At 41.8% G+C, this 26,875-nt stretch overlaps 1 long non-coding RNA gene and 1 other non-coding gene across 4 annotated transcripts in view; one reads left to right on the forward strand and one right to left on the reverse strand.

The window, feature by feature from the left end:
• Window positions 1–46: 46 nt before the first annotated feature.
• LOC109550287 (uncharacterized) overlaps window positions 47–26,875 on the forward strand; it is an 89,316-nt gene continuing 62,487 nt past the window's right edge. The window contains exons 1-2 of one of the 3 annotated variants that reach the window (XR_002176789.3): window positions 47–351; window positions 1,526–4,957. This is a non-coding gene — a long non-coding RNA (uncharacterized lncRNA). The remainder of the gene's footprint in view (window positions 352–1,525; window positions 4,958–26,875) is intronic. The other 2 variants (XR_012325427.1, XR_004521584.2) reach the window with 2 other exon arrangements.
• Window positions 1,446–1,549, reverse strand: LOC117307771 (U6 spliceosomal RNA). Its single transcript, XR_004521649.1, has one exon. It is a non-coding gene; the product is annotated as a U6 spliceosomal RNA (small nuclear RNA).

The following is a 26,875-nucleotide window of genomic DNA, read 5'->3' on the forward strand; positions in this document are numbered from 1 at the left end:
CCGCAGCCACCATCTTTGGTCCGGGCCTAAGCAACTTCCGGGTGTGGCTCCGCCCCGCTCCCCTCGCTCCCTCTCGGTGAGCTGGGGGCTCCCGGGGGCACCATCTGGGACTCCTTGGCTCCCTGACGTCCGGGTGGCGCTGCAGTCCCGATCCCTCCGGCCTGCGTCTCCCCAACTTTCCCGCTGAATCTTCCAGTTCCGCGCCACCCCCCACCTCCCGTTGTGGGCACAGTAGGGCCCTTCCGGAAACCGGATCCTGGATTGCGTTCCACATCCCCAGATAGTGGAATGCTTGTGGAATTAACGTCGTCATCAAATACATTGAGCTCCAGCCACAAGCTGGGGTTGGAGGTAAGGGTCAGGGACAGAGCTAAGGGTAGTCCTGTCTCCCATTCACTAATTGCTTTGAAATATGAAGATGTTTTAACTTTCTAACTTCAATGAACGAATGAATGTATTTCTGTATTTGTCACTCGGACTATAGGGTGTGTTTTTATTTTAAGTTACAAGGGTCACTATTACGGAGGCCGTGATAACGTTGTGAAAAGAACTAGGGCTTCAAACCTGGTTGGAATTCTGGTTCTGCCTTTTGCTGTGTGCCGTGGGATAAATGAGCTAACCCGTCTGAGCTTCAATTTCCCTATTTGTGAAGGTTGATTTAGTTCACTGCCCAGCAGTCATAGGTACTAAGTAAAGGGTAGGTAACGTCATCATTCTCAGCTTAGTGGAAGACCAGAGTTTGTCCCTGAATCAAAGGAAAACAAACTCTTGTTATGAAAGAAACTCTAAAAATAACTCTGGGCATAGGTTCCGAGTCTATCAAAAATATGAACCAGATACTTTTCTTGAAGAATATTTCCCCCAGTTTCACGGACTTTCCCCTTTTCCTCTTTGCTGAATGGTTTCTCTTTGCTCATGTGTTAGTTATCTGTTGCTGCAAGGCAAATTCATTACCTCACATAGTTTCTGAGGGTCAGGCATTCGGGAGTAGCGGAGCCAGGGGTTCTGACACAGGGTCTCTCCGGAATCAAGCTGTGGGCAGGGGCTGCAGTCACCTGATGCCTTGACTAGGTGAGGATCTGCTGCCAGGCGCACACATGGCTCTTGGCAGAAGGCTGTGGTTTCACGTCAGGTGGGCTCTCCAGAGGGCTGCCAGTGAAGGGGCAGCTGAGTTCCCACAGAAGCAAGTGATGAGAGAGAGAGAGACACAGAGAGAGACACAGAGAGAGACACAGAGAGAGAGAGAGAGACTGTATTGGTTGCCTATGTTGTATAATAGATTACCCCCAAACTCCAAGGGACAGTCGTTTTCTCACCAGGAATCTGGGCAAGGCCTAGGTGGGACCTCAGGTTCTGCGTCTCTCAAAAATCGAGGTGTCAGCTGGGGCTAATTTAAGATTTTTTTTTTTAGCAGTTTGTTTTGAAAGTTGTATGTAAGATTACTCAAAAATACGGAATGCTTCACACATTTCTGTGCCATCTTTGCACGGGGGCCATGCTAATCTCTGTATCCTTCCACTTTTAGGATATGAGCTGCTGAAGTGAGCACAGGCTAAGATTTGTAAATCTCGCCTGGGTGATGCTTTCCCACACACTCCTGTGGGTGTCGGCAGGATTCAGTTCCTCACAGGCTGTTGGACTGAGGGCCTCAGTTCTTCGCTGGCTCTTGGCCAGAGGTCTCCCTCAGCTCCTTGCCACGTGGGCCTTTCCGGTGGGCCGCTTGCTTCATCAGAGCAAGCGAGCAGGAAGGAGAGCATGCAGGCAAGATGGAAGCCACGGTCCTTTGTATCCCATCACTTTTGCCATATTCTGTTCATTAGATTCGAGTCACTTGGTCCAGCCTACACTCAAAGAAAGGGTTTTATACCAGGGCACGAATACCAGGCGGCAGGGATCATGGGGCCATCTTAGGAAGCTCTCTGCCACAACAACTAAACCCCGAGCTGCAGTGCCTTTTCATAACCTAACCAATGAATGACATTTCATCATTTCCGCTATATGTTACTGGTCACACAGACCATCCCTAGTATAATATGGGAGAAGACTACATGGGGGGTGATTTCCAGGGGGTGGAGGTCACTGGGGGCCATACTAGAGGCTGACACCACAGCCCAACCAATGAATTTCTCCCCTTCATCCTACTTTGAGCCCCCAGAGGCTGGCTTATGTGGACACATCAGTGGGCTCTCTGGCTTCTGGTCAGATGCAGCCAATGGGGAGCACCGGCAAGGATGGAGTGAAGTAGGGGTACATATTCCCCTAGCTCCCTCATTGCAGGCTGGCTGCACCTTCAACTGAAGGCCACAGGACCTGTCAGGTGGCACTAACAGTCATCTGAACTGCCCTTCATGAATTTAGTTTCACCTGATCCATAAAATTGGATGTACACAGAAACATTCCACTGTAAAGAGGAAAGTGGGTCTACAGGACTGGGCCGGAAAATGACAGATTCCTGTAACACCTGCTTCGACCACTCCTCAACCCACACGTACAGACTCGGGATTTCCCCGTGTCCGGTCCGTGACACCTGCATAATATGCTGGCATGAGCCAGACGTGAGCAGCTATTGTATTACAGCCTTACTTGGGTGCAGCTCTGAAAAGACAGTGGCGAAGGGAGATCATCTCAGATGCTAGAACGTTGAGTGGATGACTGGTTTTCCACTTCTTACATGAGTGGAGATGGCCTGAGGGACTGATGGACACTGGCTAAAGGGTTGACCAGTTGATCAGAGACTTGGAAAGAACAAGATTAGAGATTAGGGATGGCAGTCTGGTGGGGAAGTATGTGGATGAATTTTTCTGCATGGGCCCAGAATGTGAAGATATCTTGCCCTGTGTAAATACCCAGGAGAAGGCATTCAGTACAGAGGAGGTCTTTGTAAACTGTGGATGTTGGCCTTTCCCACTCACACCCCCACCCCCAGCCCAAGACCCCCAGTGCTTGTTCAAAGAAACCATATACAAAGTCGCCATAGTAACAGGATGGAGGCTATGCATGGGTTCAACGGCATGGGCTGCCCTTCATCAAGGCTGATCTGGCTGCCTGACTACCACTGCGGAGGACCCAGCCTGACAACAGCAGAAGCCAGCTTTGAGGACCTGATAGGACACTAATCTTTGGGGGGACCAGGTGTCCAGCTGGTGGCTGGTGGGTTACATTCAACTCCTGGAGGAGGCAGCAATATGCCTGTCAACTGTAGAGTGGTTGTCCACATGCGGCTGTACCCTCCCTGCCTGCCGCCCTGGCATCTGCGGACTTAGAGAATGCTATGTCCATCTCCGCAGTACACAGCATCTTCTCTAACCAGGGAACACATTTTCAATGAAGGAAGTGTGACAGTGGGCGCATAACTGTGGAGTTCACTGTGTAATCATGTGCTTTGTGTCAAATTAGATTATTGCTTAAAATATTCACACATGCTTCCCTTTTCTATGTGAGAGAAATGTACTTTGCTGCTTCATTCATGTTGGGCTTGGCCATGTGGATTTTCTCTGACCATGGGAGGTGGGCAGATGTGATGCAAGCAAAGGTTTAAACTGTACTTGTACAGTTGAGTTTGTTTTCTTGCTCCTACCATCATGAGAAGAGTGAACCCCAAGTGGCCCACTGGTCCAAGGAAGGTGATAGAAATGTGACCTGGACCCAGTCTGCAGCTTGGAGCCAAGCCCATTGGAACCCAGCCCACACCAGCTTGACTCCTAGATGCATGAGTGAGAATAAATGATTGTGTTTTGCCTCTGAGTTTTGGAGCAGTTACACAGCTTTATTGTGGCAATAGTAGACTGATACATGCCCCATTACCCAGAAGCATCTGGCTTAAAAGAGAGCTGTATAGCCTACTGGGAGGCAGTTATGACACCCTGCGAGGTGTGATAGACAGTGTTGGGTGCAATCTCCCCCACAGTGGAATGCATATTATTATTTTTTTGTATGTTTGTTGGTTTCAAACAATTCTCCAGGTATTTTCGTTTCTGTGAAGGAGTTGAAATGTCTGTGACCCACACTGAGGCCAGTAGGCAGAAATCTTTACTGTTCTTTGCGCAAGGGAAGGACAACCTCTCCTAACACCAGTGAGGACCACAGGAAATGGAAGTGGGAGAAGGGAACACAGCTCCAGGGCTACTGCAGGCCAGCCCCTCTGCCCACTACCCTCAGCCTCTACCCCCAGTAATAAAAACAAAGTGGTCGGGTCGCACCTCCTCTTTCCCAGGGCGGTTCTCTCCTCATTTACCCACAGCCGGCATTGAACTTGCCTCTGCTCTGTGCCTGGTAGGTGGCCTATACATGTCACCACCGGATTGTAGGTAAGAGGCCATCCTGGCATCCTTCCAGAGCACTTAGCACAGAGCCTTGCTCTCAGTAAGTGATTGGTATCATTCTGTTGGGGGGACAATCTCGTTTAGTCCAGCCTCCCTCCGGAAGCAGAACTTCCCTTACAGCATCGCGGAAGGGGTCACTTCCAAGAACAAACTGAAGTTTGACGGTGCTCATGAGTGCATGAATAAATGAATGAATTCAGTGAATGGCATTGCTCTTTTCTCCTCATCTGACTGTGGCCTGCTGGGAGCACCCTCGTCTAGCGGTCCTCGATGTTTCGGCCCCACGCCCAGTCAGGGTTGTTCTAGTCTCTCGGCGGACGTCCCCTTCGCTCAAGCGAAGTCGCGGTCCTAACACTGTAATGGCCCCCGAGGGCCACCGTAGCTGGCCGCCGACTTGCGCTTAAAGCCCGCGCTGGCGGCGGCGCCATTTTGTCTCCGGGCACTTCCGCGTGTGCGCACCTGGTCCTGCTTTTCCGGCTGCGCGCGCATCTCTCAGTTGTGGGCAGGCCGGACCTCGAGCGATGCTTTCAGCGTTTCATCTCCGAGCAAAGTCACAGGCGTCTTTAGAGCTTTCTCAGGCACTCAGTTATTTGCTCCTCAAAACAGTTTCGGAGAGAGAAGAGGCAGAAATCACTGTAAGCGCCTCTCAGGCACCTTTCCCCATCCCGGGGCCGGGAACGGGGGTGGGGGGGTGGGTGCTGGGAGGAGAGGCCTAGTGTTTGCTTCATTAGCAAATTGGTCAAGCAATCAAAAAAAGAAAATCTCAGTAATAGTTAAAACCGGTTTGAAATTGCAGACAAAAAGTGGGTTATCATTACGGTGAAACTATTAATTTACGGAACTGAAAACGTAACTTGTAGAGTGAAATGTAAACACTTAGGTTTGCTTGTTAATTTATTTCAGTGATTCTCAGGCTCCTTCACGTTCGTCAACTGCTAGCTTTATCTATAATTTCTCCCTTAAAAAGTGAGTGAAATTGTTTTAAAGTCCTGCTGTCCTTTAAGGAGGGTAAATAATGGGGCTCTGAAGCCAGATACCCTAGGACACAGGGCTCTTACGTTCTGCCTCGGCGACCCTGGTCGGGTTCCTTAACCTCTCTGAGCCACGGGATTTTCGACTGTAAAATGCTAATCATCCTCTGGAAAGGTTGCCTTTGTGAGGTTGGTATGAGGTTAAGTTATACAGAAATGCTTAGTGTGTGCTTGGTATCTAGGGAGTCTTCTGAATTAGGGCACAAATGATATCGATAGTTAATCATGGTTCTTTTGTTCCACGATCCTGCATAATCACACTTTCAAGCCTTCAAGCTGCTGAGGGCTTCTGGGCCCGCCCCATCCCCTGCCCCGCCCTCCTTCGCCCCCAGTGAATTCAGAGTATCTCAGACCCTGGAGATCCTTTCCACTGCCCCACTTCTCAGGAAATGACCCATCTCTTGCTTCAAGCCATTAAATAGGAGCCTTCTGAAGGTCTTTCCTCAAAACTCAAACTTTTCAGCCTCAACACCCATCCTTACCTTCTAGTACCATGTAAGTACAGTTGACCCTTGAACAACACGAGTTTGAACTGATAGGTGGATTTTTTTCAATTAATAGATACTGCAGTACTACACACCTGAGATTAGTTGAATCTGCAGATGGTTGATTATAAGGTTGTATTTGGATTTTCTGCCGAGTGGGTGCTCCTGACACACCTCCCCCTCCCCAACCAATGTGTTCAGGGCTCAGCTGTGATATCATTCCTCCTGTGTTCTGGATCCTCCTTAGTTCTGCATTCTAATTTCTACACTTCAACCAGGGCCAACACTTAGAAACATAAATCCCATCATTTCATTCTCCAGCTCCCCCTGCAGGTTCACCGGGCTGCGTGTGCTCTGGCTGCTTGTTGCTTTCTGAAAGCACAATTCACAGTAGCCAGGGGTAGTTTCTTTGAATTGTCCTGGGTACAGTGTGGGATTTGGGGTAGCCTTAAAGAAAGGTGAAGGCAGAGTTAAATGAAAGGAGCTGGGGAAGCTTTCAAAGCAGAGTGAATTGTGTTCGCTGAAAGCAATGAGGGAGACCTTCTCCAGATGATTTTGAAGAGCAATCATGGTATCAGTTTAGCAGGAGTTGAGGCTTCTAGAGGTCCAGCTAATGATATCTTGGTTTATGGGGTGTTTTGTTGTTGTTTGCTGTTGGAGCAGATCAAAGTGAAGGTATTTTCACCCAAAGCCACAAAATCCTAAGAAATATCCCAGTCTTGGATAAACCCAGTAAACTGAAAAGAGCTCTTCTGGTCCACATTTACTCAAGGTGTTTACAATGGTGAAATTCTGATGCAAATTTTCCAAAAACTTGAACCGTAACTCTACTTTTATAAATAGTCCTTAGTGTTATCTCTGTTAAACTCTTCAATAAGCATGCACTTTTATGTCAGTCACACAAAATTTAAATGAGGAAGCTGAAGGTAGGTGAGCATTCCAAAGCGACTGGTAACAGGAAGCCTCGTGTAGGATTTCCATAGACCGGCTTACTCATTATGCAGCAGGGCTCAGCATCCATTTTGTAACGAACCTGCAAGATGACTCCCATTTGGCAAATTGACCTCTAATCTAAAGGTTGATTCTTATCACTTGGGAGAATTGATTCCTGATGAGAAATGCTAGACAATGGAACCGTCCCTCATTGGCCTCACAGTCCAGATCCAATATCTTTAATCCCTTGGTGGAAAAAAACAGAAACATTCCCTGGCTTGTGACAGCACCTCGGGAATGATTGCTGTTGTTGAACAGCATCAGGGGCCAAAGGAACATTGATCGTCTCTCCAACTGGAGATCATAGGCAGGTTATCTGGAGTGAGTAACATATCCTGAATTTGGCAGGAGCACCCTGGGTTTTTAACCACCATAGTTGGTTGGGAGGTTTGGATTTCTCTCCATGTTAGAATTTCCCTTCCTCTTATGTTTATTGTAAACAGCTGCATTATAATTTGATTCAAGTTTGTTTTTTGTTGTTGTTGTTGTTTTTGCGGTACGCGGGCCTCTCACTGTTGTGGCCTCTCCCGTTGCGGACGGAGCACAGGCTCCGGACGCGCAGGCTCAGCGGCCATGGCTCACGGGCCCAGCCGCTCCGCGGCATGTGGGATCCTCCCGGACCGGGGCACGAACCCGTGTCCCCTGCATCGGCAGGCGGACTCTCAACCACTGGGCCACCAGGGAAGCCCGATTCAAGTTTTGAGGCCAGGGAATTCCCTGGTGGTCCAGTGGTTAGGACTTTGCACGTCCACTGCAGGGGACACAGGTTCCATCCCAGGTCAGGGAACTAAGATCCTACAAGCCGCGCAGCCAAAAAAAGAAAAAAAAACGGGAGTTTTGAGGCCAAATTTCCTTTCTGTTTTTTTTTTTGCCGTGCTGCTCGGCTTGTGGGATCTTAGTTCCCCAACCAGGGATTGAAACCCGGGCCCTTGGCAGTGAGAGTGTGCAATCCTAACCACTGGACTGCCAGGGAATTCCCGAGGCCACATTTCTGATAATTTAAAGACTATGAGAGTTATTTCTTCCTATGCATCTTACTGCTGAGCTCATCTTAGCTGATACTGGGTGGCACAGAAGCAAATCTATACTGGTCTTTGAATCTGGAACATTCTCTCAGATTTTATTGGTGCTACCCCATATTTGACATGACCTTAAGATGTTAGTCAGATTCTTCTGAGGTCAAAGAAAACATATGTACATATACATGGCCTAACAGAACACTGCTCTCAGTCTATAACCATGAACAGGAAGCCACCATGTCTTTGGATTCCCAGTCACCCAAGGGAGCAGAGTAAACAGCTGAGAGTTGCTGGTCTAGTGAGGAATTTGTGGGCTAGGGAAATCCTTTGAGAGGATTTGTAACTTAAGCAGGAAAAATATCAACTCAAACTACCCTTTTTTGGCTTAAATGTCATTTCTATTGTTATTTAATTTTTGGAGTAGATAATATATATTCATATGGTTCAAAACTTTTAAAAAATGTTAAAAACATGAAAAAATAATTCACTTTTAAAAGTCTCCCCACTTTGCTTTTTTTTTCTTTCTTTAAAACAGCTGCTTTTGAGGTACACATACAGTAAGCCCCCTACATACCAACGACTTCCGTTCTGAGAGCATGTTCATAAGTCCAGTTTGTTCGTAAGTCCAACAAAGTTAGCCTAGGTACACAACACAATCGGCTATATATTAATACTAGTTTACTGTAATAGGTTTATAATACTTTTCACAGAAATAATACATAAAAAACAAACACAAAAAATAAAAACATTTTGAGTCTTACAGTACAGTACCTTGAAAAGTATAGTAGTACAGTACAACAGCTGGCATACAGGGGCTGACATCGAGTGAGCAGGCAAGAAGAGTTACTGACTGGAGGAGGGAGAGGAGGTGGGAGGTGGTAGAGCTGAAGTATCATCAGCAGTAGGAGAAAGCTGCAGTTTCACTCACGCCTGACTGATGGGCCGCACGTTCACATTTTTGAAAGGTCACAACTTGAAGGTTCGTATGTAGGGGACTTACTGTATTTAAAGTGTGCAATTTTATATTTTTTAACATGTCATATACCTATTAAACCATCACCACAATCAAGATAGTAAACAGATTCGTCACCCCCAAAAGTTTTCTCGTGCCTCTTTTAATCCTTCCTCATGCACTTCCCTAAGGACTAACGATGTTGAGCATCTGTTCTTGAGCTGTTTTGCCATATGTGTTAGCTCCCCCCGCCCCTGGTATTATTGAGGTGTAATTGACATACAGAACTGTGTAAGTTTAAGGTGTACAGCATGATGATTTGACTTACATATATAGTGAAATGATTACCACATTAAGTTTAGTTAACATCCATCATCTCATATCAATATAAAATAAAGGAAAAATTTTTTTCCTTGTGATGAGAACCCTTAGGATTTATGCTCTTAACAACTTATGTATATATATTTATCATACAACTTACATATATATTTATCATGCATATAGTCATCATGCATCCCTAGTACTTATTTATCTTATAAGTGGAAGTTTGTGCCTTTTGACCACCTTCATCCAGTTTCTCCCACCCTTCTCCACCTCTGATAACCACAGATCTGATCACTTTTTCCATGATTTTGGCTATTTTTTTAGATTCCACGTATAAGTAAGATCATCTCATATTTGTCTTCCTCTCCCTGATTTATTTCACTTAGCATAATGCCCTCAAGGGCCATCTGTGTTGTCGCAAATAGCAGGATTTCCTCGTTTCTTACACTAGTATTCCATTGTGTGTATATAGCACAGCTTCTTTATCCATTCATCCATTGATGGATACTTAGGTTGTTTCCATGTCTTGGCTATTGTAAATAATGCTGTTGTGAACATGGAGATGCAGATATCACTTTCACATGTTTTTGTTTTCTTCAGGTATATTCCCAGAAGTGGGATGTCTGGATCATATGGTAGTTCTGTTTTTAATGGTTTGAGGAACTCCATATTGTTTAACATAGTGGCTGAAACAATTTATAATCCCACCAATGTGCACAAGGGTTCCCTTTTCTTTGTATCCTGGCAACATTTGTTATCTTTTGTCTTTTTTTTTTTTTTTTTTTTTTTTTTGTGGTACGTGGGCCTCTAACTGTTGTGGCCTCTCCTGTTGCGGAGCACAGGCTCCGGACACGCAGGCTCAGCGGCCATGGCTCACAGGCCCAGCCGCTCCGCGGCATGTGGGATCTTCCCGGACCAGGGCACGAACCCGTGTCCCCTGCATCGGCAGGCGGACTCTCAACCACTGCGCCACCAGGGAAGCCCATCTTTTGTCTTTTTGATGCTAGCCATCCTGACAGGAGTGAGGTGATATCTCATTGTGGTTTTGATTTGGATTTCTCTAGTGATTAGTGATATTGAGCGTCGTCATGTACCTGTTGGCCATTCGTGTATCTTCTTTGGACAAGTATGTATTCAAGTTCTTTGCCCATTTTTAAATTGGATTCTTATTTTTTGTGCATATGAGTTCCCTGTGTATTTTGGATATTAGCCCCTTTTCAGATAAATGGTTTGCAAATGCTTCTTCCCATTCCAAAGGTTATCTTTTAATTTTGTTGACTTTTTTCTTTTGCTGTGCAGCTTTCTGATTTGATGTAGTTCCATTTGTTTCTTTTATTTTGTTGCTTGTGCTTTAGGTGTCATATTTTAAAAAATCATTGCCAAGATCCATGTCGAGGAGCTTTTTTTCTGTGTTCTGCTAGGAGGTTTATGGTTTCAGGTCTTACATTTAGGTCTTTGATCCATTTGGAATTAATTTTTGTGAGTGGTGTAAGATAAGGGTGGAATTTCATTCTTCTCCATGTGGATACCCAATTTTTACCATTTATTGCAGAGACACTATTTTCTCCATTGAGTATTATTGGCTTCCTTGTCAAATATTATCTGACCATATATACTTGGGTTTATTTCTGGGCTCTTGATTCTGTTCCATTAGTCTATTTATCTGTTTTTATGCCAGTACCATACTGTTGATTCCTGTAGTTTTGTAAGTATAGCTTGAAATCAGGAAAGTGATACCAGCCGCTTTGTCCTTTTTTCTCAGGATTGCTTTGGCTATTCAGAGTCTTTTGTGCTTCCATATAAATTTTAGCATTGGTTTTTCTACTTCTGTAAAAAATGCCATTGGAATCTTGATAGGAATTGCATCAAATCTCTAGATGGCTTTTGGTAGTGTTGACACTGCAGCAATATTCTTCACATCCATGAACACAGGATACCTTTCCATTTATTTGTGTTGTCTTTGATTTCTTTCTTTCATCAGTGTCTTGTAGTTTTCAGAGTAGAGATCTTTCACCTCCTTGGTTAAATTCACTGCTAAATATGCTATTGTTTTTGAAGCTCCTGTAAATGGAATAATTTTCTTTCTTTTTCAGATAATTTATTATAATAGAGATGCTACTGATTTTTCAATGTTAATGTTGTATTCTACAACTTTACTGGATTCATTGATTAGATTTAACAGGTTATTTTTGATAGAGTCTTTAGGATTTTCTTCTTTTTTTGAATTTCTGAATTTTATTTTATATATTTTTTTATACAACAGGTTCTTATTAGTCATCAGTTTTATACACATCAGTGTATACATGTCAATCCCAATCGCCCAATTCAGCACACCACCACCCCCACTCCACCACGGTTTTCCCCCTTTGGTGTGCATATGTTTGTTCTCTACATCTGTGGCTCAATTTCTGCCCTGCAAACCAGTTCATCTGTACCATTTTTCTAGGTTCCACATACATGCGTTAACATACGATATTTGTTTTTCTCTTTCTGACTTCACTCTGTATGGCAGTCTCTAGATCCATCCACGTCTCAACAAATGACTCAATTTTGTTCCTTTTTATGGCTGAGTAATATTCCATTCTATATATGTACCACAACTTCTTTATCCATTTGTCTGTCGATGGGCATTTAGGTTACTTCCATGACCTGGCTATTGTAAATAGTGCTGCAATGAACATTGGGGTGCATGTGTCTTTTGGAATTATGGTTTTCTCTGGGTATATGCCCAGTAGTGGGATTGCTGGATCACATGGTAATTCTATTTTTAGTTTTTTAAGGAACTTCCATACTGTTCTCCATAGTGGCTATATCAATTTACATTCCCACCAACAGTGCAAGAGGGTTCCCTTTTCTCCACACCCTCTCCAGCATTTGTTGTTTGCAGATTTTCTGATGTTGCCCATTCTAACTGGTGTGGGGTGATACCTCATTGTAGTTTTGAGTTGCATTTCTCTAATAATTAGTGATGTTGAACAGCTTTTCATGTGCTTCTTGGCCATCTGTATGTCTTCTTTGGAGAGATAACTATTTAGGTCTTCTGCCCATTTTTGATTGGGTTGTTTGTTTCTTTAATATTGAGCTGCATGAGCTGTTTATATATTTTGGAGATTAATCTTTTGTCTGTTGATTCATTTGCAAATATTTTCTCCTATTCTGAGGGTTGTCTTTTGATCTTGTTTATGGTTTCCTTTGCTGTGCAAAAGCTTTGAAGTTTCATTAGGTCCCATTTGTTTATTTTTATTTCCATTACTCCAGGAGGTGGATCAAAAAAGATCTTGCTGTGGTTTATGTCAGAGTGTTCTTCCTGTGTTTTCCTCTAAGAGTTTTATAGTGTCCACTCTTACATTTAGGTCTCAAATCCATTTTGAATTTATTTTTGTGTATGGTGTTAGGGAGTGTTCCAATTTCATTCTTTTACATGTAGCTGTCCAGTTTTCCTACTACCACTTATTGAAGAGGCTGTCTTTTCTCCATTGTATATCTTTGCCTCCTTTGTCATAGATTAGTTGACCATAGGTGTGTGGGTTTATCTCTGGGCTTTCTATCTTGTTCCATTGATCTTTGTTTCTGTTTTTGTGCCAGTACCGTATTGCCTCGATTACTGTAGCTTTGTAGTATAGTCTGAAGTCAGGGAGTCTGATTCCTCCAGCTCCGTTTTTTCCCTCAAGACTGCTTTGGCTGTTCGGGGTTTTTTGTGTCTCCATACAAATTTTAAGATGATTTGTTCTAGTTCTGTAAAAAATGCTATTGGTAATTTGATAGGGATTGCTTTGAATCTGTAGATTGCTTTGGGTAGTATAGTCATTTTCACAGTATTAATTTTTCCAATCCAAGAACATGGTATATCTCTCCATCTGTTGGTATCATCTTTAATTTCTTTCACCAGTGTCTTATGGTTTTCGGCATACAGGTTTTTTATCTCCCTAGGTAGGTTTATTCCTAGGTATTTTATTCTTTTTGTTGCAATGGTAAATGGGAATGTTTCCATAATTTCTGTTTCAGATTTTTCATCATTAGTGTATAGGAATGCAAGAGATTTCTGTGCATTAATTTTGTATCTTGCAACTTTACCAAATTCATTGATTAGCTCTAGTAATTTTCTGGTGGCATTTTTAGGATTCTCTCTATATAGTATCATGTCATCTGCACACAGTGACAGTTTTACTTCTTCTTTCCCAATTTGTGTTCCTTGTATTTCTTTTTCTTCTCTGATTGCTGTGGCTAGGACTTCCAAAGCTATGTTGAATAATAGCGGTGCAAGTGGACATCCTTGTCTTGTTCCTGATCTTAGAGGAAATGCTTTCAGTTTTTCTTGATTGAGAATGATGTTTGCTGTGGGTTTGTCGTGTATTGCCTTTATTATGTTGAGGTAGGTTCCCTCTGTGCCTACTTTCTGGAGAGTTTTTTATCATAAATGGGTGTTGAATATTGTCAAAAGTTTTTCCTGCATCTATTGAGATGATCATGTGGTTTTTATTTTTCAGTTTGTTAATATGGTGTATCACATTGATTGATTTGTGTATACTGAAGAATCCTTGCATCCCTGGGATAGATCCCACTTGATCGTGGTGTATGATCCTTTTAATGTGTTGTTGGATTCTGTTTCCTAGTATTTTTTTCGGTACACGGCCCTCTCCCGCCGCGGAGCACAGGCTCTGGACGCGCAGGCTCAGTGGCCATGGCTCACGGGCCCAGCCGCTCCGCGGCATGTGGGATCCTCCCGGACTGGGGCATGAACCCACGTCCCTTGCATCGTCAGGTGGACTCTCAACCACTGCGCCACCAGGGAAGCCCTGTTTGCTAGTATTTTGTTGAGGATTTTTGCATCTATATTCATCATTGATATTGGTCTGTAATTTTCTTTTTTTGTAGTATCTTTGTCTGGTTTTGGTATCAGGCTGATGCTGGCCTCATAGAATGAGTTTGGGAGTGTTCCTTCCTCTGCAATTTTGTGGAAGAGTTTGAGAGGGCTGGGCGTTAGCTCTTCTCTAAATGTTTGATAGAATTCACCTGTGAAGCCATCTGGTCCTGCACTTTTGTTTGTTGGGAGATTTTTAATCACAGTTTCAATTTCATTACTTGTGATTGGTCTGTTCATATTTTGTTTCTTCCTGGTTCAGTCTTGGAAGGTTATACCTTTCTAATAATTTGTCCATTTCTTCCACATTGTCCGTTTTATTGGCACAGAGTTGCTTGTAGTAGTCTCTGAGGATGCTTTGTATTTCTGCGGTGTCTGTTGTAACTTCTCCTTTTTCATGTCTAATTTTTTTTTTTTTTTGCGGTACACGGGCCTCTCACTGTTGTGGCCTCTCCCATTGCGGAGCGCAGGCTCAGCGGCCATGGCTCCCGGGCCCAGCCGCTCCACGGCACATGGGATCCTCCCAGACTAGGGCATGAATCCATGTCCCCTGCATCGGCAGGTGGACTCTCAACCACTGCGCCACCAGGGAAGCCCTTGATGTCTAATTTTATTGAGTCCTCTTCCTCTTTTTCCTGATGAGTCTGGCTAATGGTTTATTAATTCTGTTTATCTTCTCAAAGAATCAGGTTTTAGTTTTATTGATCTTTGCTATTGTTTTCTTTGTTTCTATTTCATTTATTTCTGCTCTGATCTTTATGATTTCTTTCCTTCTGCTAACTTTGGGTTTTGTTTGTTCTTCTTTCTCTAGTTCCTTTAGGTATAAGGTTAGATTGTTTACTTGATATTTTTCTTGTTTCTTGAGGTAGGCTTGTATAGCTATAAATTTTTTTCTAGGAACTGCTTTTGCTGCATCCCATATGTTTTCGGACGTTGTGTTTTCATTGTCATTTGTGTCTAGGTATTTTTTGATTTCCTCCTTGATCTCTTTAGTGATTTCTTGGTTATTTAGTAACATATTGTTTAGTTTCCATGTGTTTGTGTTTTTTACCTTTTTTTCCCTGTAATTCATTTCTAATCTCATAGCGTTGTGGTCAGAAAGGATGCTTGATATGATTTAAATTTTCTTAAATTTACTGAGGCTTGATTGTGACCCAAGATGTGATCTATCCTAGAGGATGTTCCGTGCACACTTGAGAAGAAAGTGTAATCTGCTGGTTTTGGATGGAATGTCCTATAAATATCAATTAAATATCTGGCCTATTGTGTCATGTAAAGCTTCTGTTTCCATATTTATATTTTCATTTTGGATGATCTGTCCATTGGTGTAAGTGAGGTGTTAAAGTCCCCCACTATTATTGTGTTACTGTTGATTTCCTCTTCTATAGCTGTTAGCAGTTGCCTTATGTATTGAGGTGCTCCTATGTTGGGTGCATATATATTTATAATTGTTATATATTCTTCTTGGATTGATCCCTTGATCATTATGTAGTGTCTTTCCTTGTTTCTTGTAACATTCTTTATTTTGAAGTCTGTTTTATCGGATGTGAGTATTGCTACTCCAGCTTTCTTTTGATTTCCATTTGCATCGAATATTTTTTTCCATCCCTTTACTTTCGGTCTGTATGTGTCTCTAGGTCTGATGTGGGTCTCTTGTAGACAGCATATATACAGGTCTTGTTTTTGTATCCATTCAGTGAGCCTGTGTCTTTTGGTTGGAGCATTTATTCACTTTTTTTTTTTTTTTTTGGGCTACGCAGGCCTCTCACTGTTGTGGCCTCTCCTGTTGTGGAGCACAGGCTCCGGACGCACAGGCTCAGCGGCCATGGCTCCCGGGCCCAGCCGCTCTGCGTCATGTGGGATCCTCCCAGACCGGGGCACGAACCTGCGTCCCCTGCATCGCCAGGCGGACTCTCAACCACTGCGCCACCAGGGAAGCCCAAAAGTAATTATTGATATGTATGTTCCTATGACTATTTTCTTAATTGTTTTGGGTTTGTTTTTATAGGTCCTTTTCTTCTCTTGTGTTTCCCACTTAGAGAAGTTCCTTTAGCATTTGTTGTGGAGCTGGTTGGGTGGTGCTGAATTCTCTTAGCTTTCGCTTGTCTGTAAAGGATTTGATTTCTCCATCGAATCTGAATGAGATCCTTGGCAGGTACAGTAATCTTGGTTGTAGTTTCTTCCCTTTCATCACTTTAAATATATTATGCCACTCCCTTCTGGCTTGTAGAGTTTCTGCTGAGAAATCAGCTGTTAACCTTATGGGAGTTCCTTTCTATGTTATTTGTCATTTTTCCGTTGCTGCTTTCAATAAGTTTTCTTTGTTGTTAATTTTTGCCAATTTGATTACTCTGTGTCTCAGCGTGTTTCTTCTTGGGTTTATCCTGTATGGAACTCTATGTGTTTCCTGGACTTGGCTGGCTATTTCCTTTCCCATGTTAGGGAAGTTTTTGACTATAATGTCTTCAAATATTTTCTCTGGTCCTTTCTCTCTCTCTTCTCCTTCTGGAACCCCTATAATGCGAATGTTGTTGCGTTTAATGTTGTCCCAGAGGTCTCTTAGGCTGTTTTCATTTCTTTTCATTCTTTTTCTTTATAGTCTGTTCCACAGCAATGAATTCCACCATTCTGTCTTCCAGGTCACTTATCTGTTCTTTTGCCTCAGTTATTGATTCCTTCTCGTGTAGGAAGGAATTCCTACACTATTGATTCCTTCTAGTGTAGTTTTCATTTTAGTTATTGTATTGTTCATATCTGTTTGTTGTTTAATTCTTCTCGGTCTTTGTTAAACATTTCTTCATCTTGATCTTTGCCTCCATCCTTTTTCCAAGGTCCTGGATCATCTTCACTATCATTATTCTGAATCCTTTTTCTGGAAGGTTGCCCATCTCCACTTCATTTAGTTGTTTTTCTGGGGCTTTATCTTCTTCTTTCACCTGGTACATAGTCCACTGTCTTTTCATCTTGTCTATCTTTCTGTGAATATGGTTTTTGTTCCACAGGCTGCAGGATTTTAGTTTTTATTGCTTTTGCTGTCTGTTCTCTCGTGGATGAGGCTATCTAAGAGGCTTGATGGGAGGGACTGGTGGTGGGTAGAGCTGACTGTTGCTCTGGTGGGCAGAGCTCAGTAAAACTTTAATCCACTTGACCGTTAATGGGTGGTGCTGGGTTTCCTCCCTGTTGGTTGTTTGGCCTGAGGCAACCTAACACTGGAGCTTACCTGGGCACTTTGGTGGGGTAATGAGGGACCCTGGGAGGGCTTACGCCAGGGAGTACTTCCCAGCACTTCTGCTGCCAGTGTCCTTGTCCCCATGGTGAGCCACAGCCACCCCCCCCCCCACACCTCTGCAGGAGACCCTCCAACACTAGCAGGTAGGTCTGGTTCAGTCTCCTATCGGGAGACTGCTCCTTCCTCTTGGTCTCAATGTGCACACTCCTTTTGTGTGCCCTCCAAGAATGGAGTCCCTGTTTCCCGCAGTCCTGTCGAAGTCATGCAGTCAAATCCCGCTAGCCTTCAAAGTCTGGTTCTCTAGGAATTCCTCTTCCCGTTGCTGGACCCCTAGGTTGGGAAGCCTGACGTGGGGCTCAGAACTTTCACTGCAGTGGGTGGACTTCTGTGGTATAAGTGTTCTCCAGTTTGTGAGTCACCCGCCCAGCAGTTATGGGGTTTGCTTTTATTGTGATTGCATTGCTCCTACCGTCTCATGTGGCTCCTCCTTTGTCTTTGGTTGTGGGGTATCTTTTTTGGTGAGTTCCAGTGTCTTCCTGTTGATGATTGTTCAGCAGTTATGATTCCGGTGCTCTAGCAAGAGGGAGTGAGCGCATGTCCTCCTACTCCGCCATCTTGAACCAGTCTCCAGGATTTTCTATATATAAAAGCATTTCATCTGCAAATAGAAAATTTTACTTCGTCATTTCCAGTTCTGATGCCTCTCATTTCTTTTTATTGCTGATTGCTCTGGCTGAAACTTCCAGTAATATGTTGAATAGGAGTGCTGAGAGGGGCATCCTTGTTCCTTATCTTAGAGGAAAATCTTTTAACCTTTCACTATTGAGTATGGTATTAAATGTGGGCCTGATATAAATGGCCTTTATTATGTGGAGGGGTGTTCCTTCTGTACCTACTTTGTCGAGTTTTTATCATGAACAGATGTTGAATTTTGTCAAGTCCTTTCTCTGCATCTATGAAGATGATCACGTGTTTTTTCTTTCATTCTATTAATGTGTTGTATGGCATTGATTGATTTGCATATGTTGAACTGTCCTTGATCACAGGGATAAATCCTCCTTGATCAGGGTGAATGATCTTTTAATGTGCGGCTGAATTTGGTTTGGTATTATTGAAAAATTTTGCATCTGTGTATGTCAGGGATATTGGCCTGTAGTTTTCTCTTCTTGTAGTCCTTTTCTGGGTTTGGTATCAGGGTACTGCTGGCCTCATAAAATGTGTTTGTGGTATTTCGTCCTCCTCGAGCTTTTGGAAAAGTCTGAGAAGGATTGGCATTAATTCTAATTTAAATGTTTGGTAAAATTCACCACTGAAGCCATCTGTCTGGTCTTGAGCTTTTTTCATTGGGAGATTTTTGATTACTGATTCAGTCTTCTTGCTAGTAATTGGTATGTTCAGATTTGCTATTTCTTTTTGATCCAGGCTTGGTAGGTTGTATGCATCTAAGAATTTTTCCATTTCTTTTAGGTTGCCCAGTTTTTCTACATACAGTTGTTCATAGTAGGCTCTTATGATCCTTTGTATCTCTGGGGTATCAGTTGTAATATTTCCTTTTCATTTATAATTTTGTTTATTTGGGCCCTCTTTTTTTCATTAGAATGGCTAAAGGTTTGTCAAGTTTATTGTTTCAAAGAACCAGCTATTTGTTCTTTTAATCTTTAAACATTTTTTTCTGCTGTTTTATTTATTTCTGATCTAATCATTATTTCTTCTGCTAAGTGTGATCTCAGTTTGTTCTTCTTTTTATAGATCCTTAAGTCATACAGTTGATTATTTAAAATCTTTATTGATGATTAATAAAGACATTTTATTACTATGAATTTTCCTCTTAGAACTGCTTATGCTGCATCCTGTGAGTTTTGGTGTGTTGTTTCCATTTTCATTTGTCTAAAGATACTTTTTAAATTTTCCCTTTAATTTCTTCTTTGATCCATTGGTTGTTGAGGAGAGTGTTGTTTAATTTCCATTGTATTTGTGAATTTTTCAGTTTTCCTCCTATTGTTAATTTCTCGTCTCATACCATTGTGGCCAGAGAAGTTGGTGCAGTTGTAACTTTTGGAATTTGCCAAGGATTGCTTTGTGGCCTAACATATGGTCTATCCTAGAAAATGTTCCATATGAGTTTGAAAAGAATGTGTGTTCTTTTGTTGGATAGAATGTTTATGTCCATGGGGTTCATTTGATCGATAGTGTTGTTCAGATCTTTTTTTTTTTAACATAAATTTATTTATTTTATTTCTTTATTTTTGGCTGTGTTGGGTCTTTGTTGCTGTGCACAGGCTTTCTCTAGTTGTGGTGAGCAGGGGCTACTCTTCGTTGTGGTGTATGGGCTTCTCATTGCAGTAGCTTCTTATTGTGGAGCATGGGCTCTAGGCGCGTGGGCTTCAGTATTTGTGGTGCGGGGGCTCAACAGCGTGGTCTCACTAGTTGTGGCACACGGGCTTAGTTATTCTGTGGCTTGTCTTCTCCCAGACCAGGGCTGAAACCCGTGTCCCCTGCAATGGCAGGCGGATTCTTAACCGCTGTACCATCAGGGAAGCCCTGGATCTGCTTTTTTAAAATTGATTCTCTGGATGATCTACCTGTTGTTGAGAGTATTAAAATCTCCAACTATATTGGATTGCCGTTTATTTGTCCTTTTTCTGTTTTTTTTTTTTTTTTTTTTTTTTTTTTTTGCGGTACGCGGGCCTCTCACTGCTGCGGCCTCTCCCGTTGCGGAGCACAGGCTCTGGACGTACGGGCCCAGCCGCTCCGCGGCATGTGGGATCTTCGCGGACCAGGGCACGAACCCGCGTCCCCTGCATCGGCAGGCGGACTCTCAACCACTGTGCCACCAGGGAAGCCCTTCTGTTAGTTTTTGCTTTGTATATTTAGGTGCCCTGATGTTGGGTTATATAAATATTTACACTTGCTATATCTTCTTGATGGAGTGACACATTTATCATTATACAATGACCTTCTTTGTTTCTTTTTACCATTTTTAGTTTAAAATTTACTTTGTCTGATATAACTATCGCTATCCCTGCTTTTTTAAAAATAAATTTGGGGGGTTTTTTTGTTTTGTTTTTGTTTGTTACCATTCTCTTGAAATACGTTTTTCTATTCCATCACACTCAGTCTATGCATGTCTCTAAGGCTAAAGTATTTGTATTGTAGGCAGCATATAATTGGGTCTTGGGTTTTTTGGTTTATTTGTTTTTAAAGCCATTCATTCATTCTGTGTCTTTGGATTGGAGAATTTAATCAATTTATATGTAAGGCAATTATTTATAGGTAAAGACTTACTATTACCATTTTGTTGATTATTTTCTGGCTGTTTTGTATATCCATCATTTCTAATTCTGCCTTTTTTGTGTGTGTTTTGGTAAGTTTTAGTATCAATATGCTTTATTTTTTTTTTTTTACATCTATATTGGAGTATGATTGCTTTACAGTGGTGTGTTAGTTTCTGCTTTATAACAAAGTGAGTCATTTATACATATACATATGTTCCTATATCTCTTCCCTCTTGCATCTCCCTCCCTCCCACCCTCCCTATCCCACCCCTCTAGGTGGTCACAAAGCACCGAGCTGATCTCCCTGTGCTATGCGGCTGCTTCCCACTAGCTATCTATTTTACGTTTGGTAGTGTATATATGTCCATGCCACTCTATTGCTTTGTCACAGCTTACCCTTCCCCCTCCCCATATCCTCAAGTCCATTCTCTAGTAGGTCTGTGTCTTTATTCCTGTCTTACCCCTAGGTTCTTCATGACATTTTTTTCCTTAAATTCCATATATATGTGTTAGCATACGGTATTTGTCTTTCTCTTTCTGACTTACTTCACTCTGTATGACAGACTCTAGGTCCATCCACCTCATTACAAATAGCTCAATATCGTTTCTTTTTATGGCTTAGTAATAGTCCATTGTATATATGTGCCACATCTTCTTTATCCATTCATCCGATGATGGACACTTAGGTTGTTTCTATCTCCTGGCTATTGTAAATAGAGCTGCAATGAACATTTTGGTACATGACTCTTTTTGAATTATGGTTTTCTCAGGATATATGCCCAGTAGTGGGATTGCTGGTCGTATGGTAGTTCTAGTTGTAGTTTTTTAAGGAACCTCTATACTGTTCTCCATAGTGGCTGTACCAATTCACATTCCCACCAGCAGTGCAAGAGTGTTCCCTTTTCTCCACACCCTCTCCAGCATTTAGTGTTTCTAGATTTTTTGATGATGGCCATTCTGACTGGTGTGAGATGATATCTCATTGTAGTTTAGATTTGCATTTCTCTAATGATTAGTGATGTTGAGCATTCTTTCATGTATTTGTTGGCAGTCTGTATATCTTCTTTGGAGAAATGTCTATTTAGGTCTTCTGCCCATTTTTGGATTGGGTTGTTTGTTTTTTTGTTATTGAGCTGCATGAGCTGCTTATAAATTTTGGAAATTAATCCTTTGTCAGTTGCTTCATTTGCAAATATTTTCTCCCATTCTGAGGTTGTCTTTTTGTCTTGTTTATGGTTTCCTTTGCTGTGCAAAAGCTTTGAAGTTTCATTAGGTCCCATTTGTTTATTTTTGTTTTTATTTCCATTTCTCTAGGAGGTGGGTCAAAAAGGATCTTGCTGTGATTTATGTCACAGAGTGTTCTGCCTATGTTTTCCTCTAAGCATTTGATAGTTTCTGGCCTTACATTTAGGTCTTTAATCCATTTTGAGCTTATTTTTGTGTATGGTGTTAGGGAGTGATCTAATCTCATACTTCTACATGTACCTGTCCAGTTTTCCCAGCACCATTTATTGAAGAGGCTGTCCTTTCTCCACTGTACTTTGCTGCCTCCTTTATCAAAGATAAGGTGACCATATGTGCGTGGGATTATCTCTGGGCTTTCTATCCTGTTCCATTGATCTATCTTTCTGTTTTTGTGCCAGTACCATACTGTCTTGATTACTGTAGCTTTGTAGTATAGTCTGAGGCCAGGGAGCCTGATTCCTCCAGCTCCATTTTTTGTTCTCAAGATTGCTTTGGCTATTCGGGGTCTTTATGTTTCCATACAAATTGTGAAATTTTTTGTTCTAGTTCTGTGAAAAATGCCAGTGGTAGTTTGATAGGGATTGCATTGAATCTGTAGATTGCTTTGGGTAGTAGAGTCATTTCACAATATTGATTCTTCCAATCCAAGAACATGGTATATCTCTCCATCTATTTGTGTCATCTTTAATTTCTCTCATCAGTGTCTTATAATTTTCTGCATACAGGTCTTTTGTCTCATTAGGTAGGTTTATTCCTAGATATTTTAATCTTTTTGTTGAAATGGTAAATGGGAGTGTTTTCTTGATTTCACTTTCAGATTTTTCATCATTAGTGTATAGGAATGCCAGAGATTTCTGTGCATTAATTTTGTATCCTGCAGCTTTACCAGATTCATTGATTAGCTCTAGTAGTTTTCTGGTAGCATCTTTAGGATTCTCTATGTAGAGTATCATGTCATCTGCAAACAGTGACAGCTTTACTTTTTCTTTTCTGATTTGGATTCCTTTTATTTCCTTTTCTTCTCTGATTGCTGTGGCTAAAATTTCCAAAACTATGTTGAATAAGAGTGGTGAGAGTGGGCAACCTTGTCTTGTTCCTGATCTTAGTGGAAATGCTTTCAGTTTTTTCACCATTGAGGATGATGTTGGCTGTGGGTTTGTCATATATGGCCTTTATTATGTTGAGGAAAGTTCCCTCTATGCCTACTTTCTGCAGGGTTTTTATCATAAATGGGTGTTGAATTTTGTCAAAAGCTTTCTCTGCATCTATTGAGATGATCATATGGTTCTTCTCTTTCGGTTTGTTAATATGGTTTATCACATTGATTGATTTGCGTATACTGAAGAATCCTTGCGTTCCTGGAATAAACCCCACTTGATCATGGTGTATGATCCTTTTAATGTGCTGTTGGATTCTGTTTGCTAGTATTTTGTTGAGCATTTTTGCATCTATGTTTATAAGTGATATTGGCCTGTAGTTTTCTTTCTTTGTGACATCCTTGTCTGGTTTTGGTATCAAGGTGATGGTGGCCTCGTAGAACGAATTTGGGAGTGTTCCTCCCTCTGCTATATTTTGGAAGAGTTTGAGAAGGATAGGTGTTAGCTCTTCTCTAAATGTTTGATAGAATTCACCTGTGAAGCCATCTGGTCCTGGGCTTTTGTTGGAAGATTTTTAATCACAGTTTCAATTTCAGTGCTTGTGATTGGTCTGTTCATATTTTCTATTTCTTCCTGATTCAGTCTTGGCAGGTTGTGCATTTCTAAGAATTTGTCTGTTTCTTCCAGGTTGTCCATTTTATTGGCATAGAGTTGCTTGTAGGAATCTCTCATGATCTTTTGTATTTCTGCAATGTCAGTTGTTACTTCTCCTTTTTCATTTCTAATTCTATTGATTTGAGTCTTCTCCCTTTTTTTTTGATGAGTGTGGCTAATGGTTTATCAATTTTGTTTATCTTCTGAAAGAACCATCTTTTAGTTTTATTCATCTTTGCTATCGTTTCCTTCATTTCTTTTTCATTTATTGCTGATCTGATTTTTATGATTTCTTTCCTTCTGCTAACTTCGGGGTTTTTTTGTTCTTCTTTCTCTAATTGCTTGAGGTGCAAGGTTAGGTTTGTTTTATTCGAGATGTTTCCTGTTTCTTAAGGTGGGCTTGTATTGCTATAAACTTCTCTCTTAGAACTGCTTTTGCTGCATCCCATAGGTTTTGGGTTGTCGTGTCTCCATTGTCATTTGTTTCTAGGTATTTTTTGATTTCCTCTTTGATTTCTAAAGTGATCACTTCATTATTAAGTAGTGTATTGTTTAGCCTCCATGTGTTTGTATTTTTTACAGATCTGTTCCTGTAATTGATATCTAGTTTCATAGCATTGTGGTCGGAAAAGATACTTGATACAATTTCAATTTTCTTAAATTTACCAAGACTTGATATGTGACCTAAGATATGATCTATCCTGGAGAATGTTCCATGAGCACTTGGGAAGAAAGTGTATTCTGTTGTTTTTGGATGGAGTGTCCTATAAATATCAATTAAGTCCATCTTGCTTAATGTATCATTTAAAGCTTGTGTTTCCTTATTATTTTCATTTTGGATGATCTGTCCATTGGTGAAAGTGGGGTGTTAAACTCCCCTACTATGAATGTGTTACTGTCGATTTCCCCTTTTATGGCTGTTAGTATTTGCCGTATGTATTTGAGGTGCTCCTATGTTGGGTGCATAAATATTTACAATTGTTATATCTTCTTCTTGGATCGATCCCTTTATCATTATGTAGTGTCCTTCTTTTGCTCTTGTAATAGTCTTTATTTTAAAGTCTGTTTTGTCTGATACGAGAATTGCTACTCCAGCTTTCTTTTGGTTTCCATTTGCATGGAATATCTTTTTCCATCCCCTTACTGTCAGTCTGTATGTGTCTATAGGTCTGAAGTGGGTCTCTTGTAGACAGCACATATATGGGCCTTGTTGTTTGTATCCATTCAGCCAATCTGTGTCTTTTCGTGGGAGCATTTAGTCCATTTACATTTAAGGTAATTATCGATATGTATGTTCTCTTCCCATTTTCTAAATTGTTTTGGGTTCGTTATTGTAGGTCTTTTCCTTCTCTTGTGTTTCTTGCCTAGAGAAGTTCCTTTAGCATTTGTTGTAAAGCTGGTTTGTGGTGCTGAACTCTCTCAACTTTTGCTTGTCTGTAAGGTTTTAATTTCTCCATCAAATCTGAATGAGATCCTTGCTGGGTAGAGTAATCTTGGTTGCAGGTTTTTCCCCTTCATCACTTTAATATGTCCTGCCACTCCCTTTTGGCTTGCAGAGTTTCTGCTGAAAGATCAGCTGTTAACCTTATGGGATTCCCTTGTATGTTATTTGTTGTTTTTCCCTTGCTGCTTTTAATATGCTTTCTTTGTATTTAATTTTTTTTAGGGTTTTTTTTTTGTGGTATGCGGGCCTCTCACTGTTGTGGCCTCTCCCATTGTGGAGCACAGGCTCAGGACGCGCAGGCTCAGCGGCCATGGCTCACAGGCCCAGCCGCTCCACGGCATGTGGGATCTTCCCGGACCGGGGCACGAGCCCGTGTCCTGTGCATCAGCAGGTGGACTCCCAACCACTGCGCCACCAGGGAAGCCCTTGTATTTAATTTTTTGACAGTTTGATTAATATGTGTCTTGCAGTATTTCTCCTTGGATTATCCTGTATGGGACTCTCTGTGCTTCCTGGACTTGATTAACTATTTCCTTTCCCATACTAGGGAAGTTTTCAACTATAATCTCTTCAATATTTTCTCAGTCCCTTTCTTTTTCTCTTCTTCTTCTGGAACCCCTATAATTTGAATGTTGGTGCGTTTAATGTTGTCCCAGAGGTCTCTGAGACTGTCCTCAGTTCTTTTCATTCTTCTTTCTTTATTCTGCTCTGTAGTAGTTATTTCCACTATTTTATCTTCCAGGTCACTGATCCGTTTTTTCTGTCTCAGTTATTCTGCTATTGATCCCATCTAGAGTATTTTTAATTTCATTTATTGTGTTGTTCATCGTTGTTTGTTTCATCTTTAGTTCTTCTAGGTCCGTGTTAAATGTTTCTTGGATTTTGTCTATTCTATTTCCAAGATTTTGGATCATCTTTACTATCATTATTCTGAATTCTTTTTCAGGTAGACTGCCTATTTCCTCTTCGTTTGTTGGTCTGGTGGGTTTTTATCTTGCTCCGTCATCTTTGGTGTGTATTTCTGTCTTCTCATTTTGCTTATCTTACTGTGTTTGGGTCTCCTTTTTGCAGGCTGCAGGTTCGTAGTTTCCGTTGATTTTGGTGTCTGTCCCCAGTGGCTAAGGTTGGTTCAGTGGGTTGTGTAGGCTTCCTGGTGGAGGGGGACTAGTGCTTGTGTTCTGGTGGATGAGGCTGGATCTTGTCTCTCTGGTGGGCAGGTCCACGTCTGGTTGTATGTTTTGGGTGTCTGTAGACTTATTATGAATTTTAGGCAGCCTCTCTGCTAATGGGTGGGGTTGCGTTCCTGTTTGCTAGTTGGTTGGCATAGGGTGTCCAGCACTGTAGCTCGCTGGTCGTTGAGTGAGGTTGGGTGCTGGCGTTGAGGTGGAGATCTCTGGGAGATTTTCGCCATTTGATATTATGTGGAGCTGGGAGGTCTCTTGTGGACCAGTGTCCTGAAGTTGGCTCTCCACCTCAGAGGCACAGCACTGAGTCCTGGCTGCAGCACCAAGAGCCTTTCATCCACATGGCTCAGAATAAAAGGGAGTAGAGGGAGGGGGAGGGGGTGGGAGAAAGAAAGAACATAAGATAAAATAAAGTTATTAAAATAAAAAATAATTATTAAGAAAAAAAATTTTTTTAAAGAAAAAACGGACGGATAGAACCCTAGGACAAATGGTGGAAGCAAGGCTACACAGACAAAATTTCACACAGAAGCATACACTACACACTCACAAAAAGAGGAAAAGGGGAATAAATAATAATCTTGCTCTCAAAGTCCACCTCCTCAATTTGGGATGATTCGTTGTCTCTTCGTTCCACAGATGCAGGGTACATCAAGTTGATTGTGGAGATGTAATCCACTGCTCCTGAGGCTGCTGGGAGAGATTTCCCTTTCTCTTCTTTGTTCTCGCAGCTCCCGGGGCTCAGCTTTGGATTTGGCCT

This window comes from Tursiops truncatus, chromosome 13, assembly GCF_011762595.2.
Source record: "Tursiops truncatus isolate mTurTru1 chromosome 13, mTurTru1.mat.Y, whole genome shotgun sequence".
Lineage (NCBI taxonomy): Eukaryota > Metazoa > Chordata > Mammalia > Artiodactyla > Delphinidae > Tursiops > Tursiops truncatus.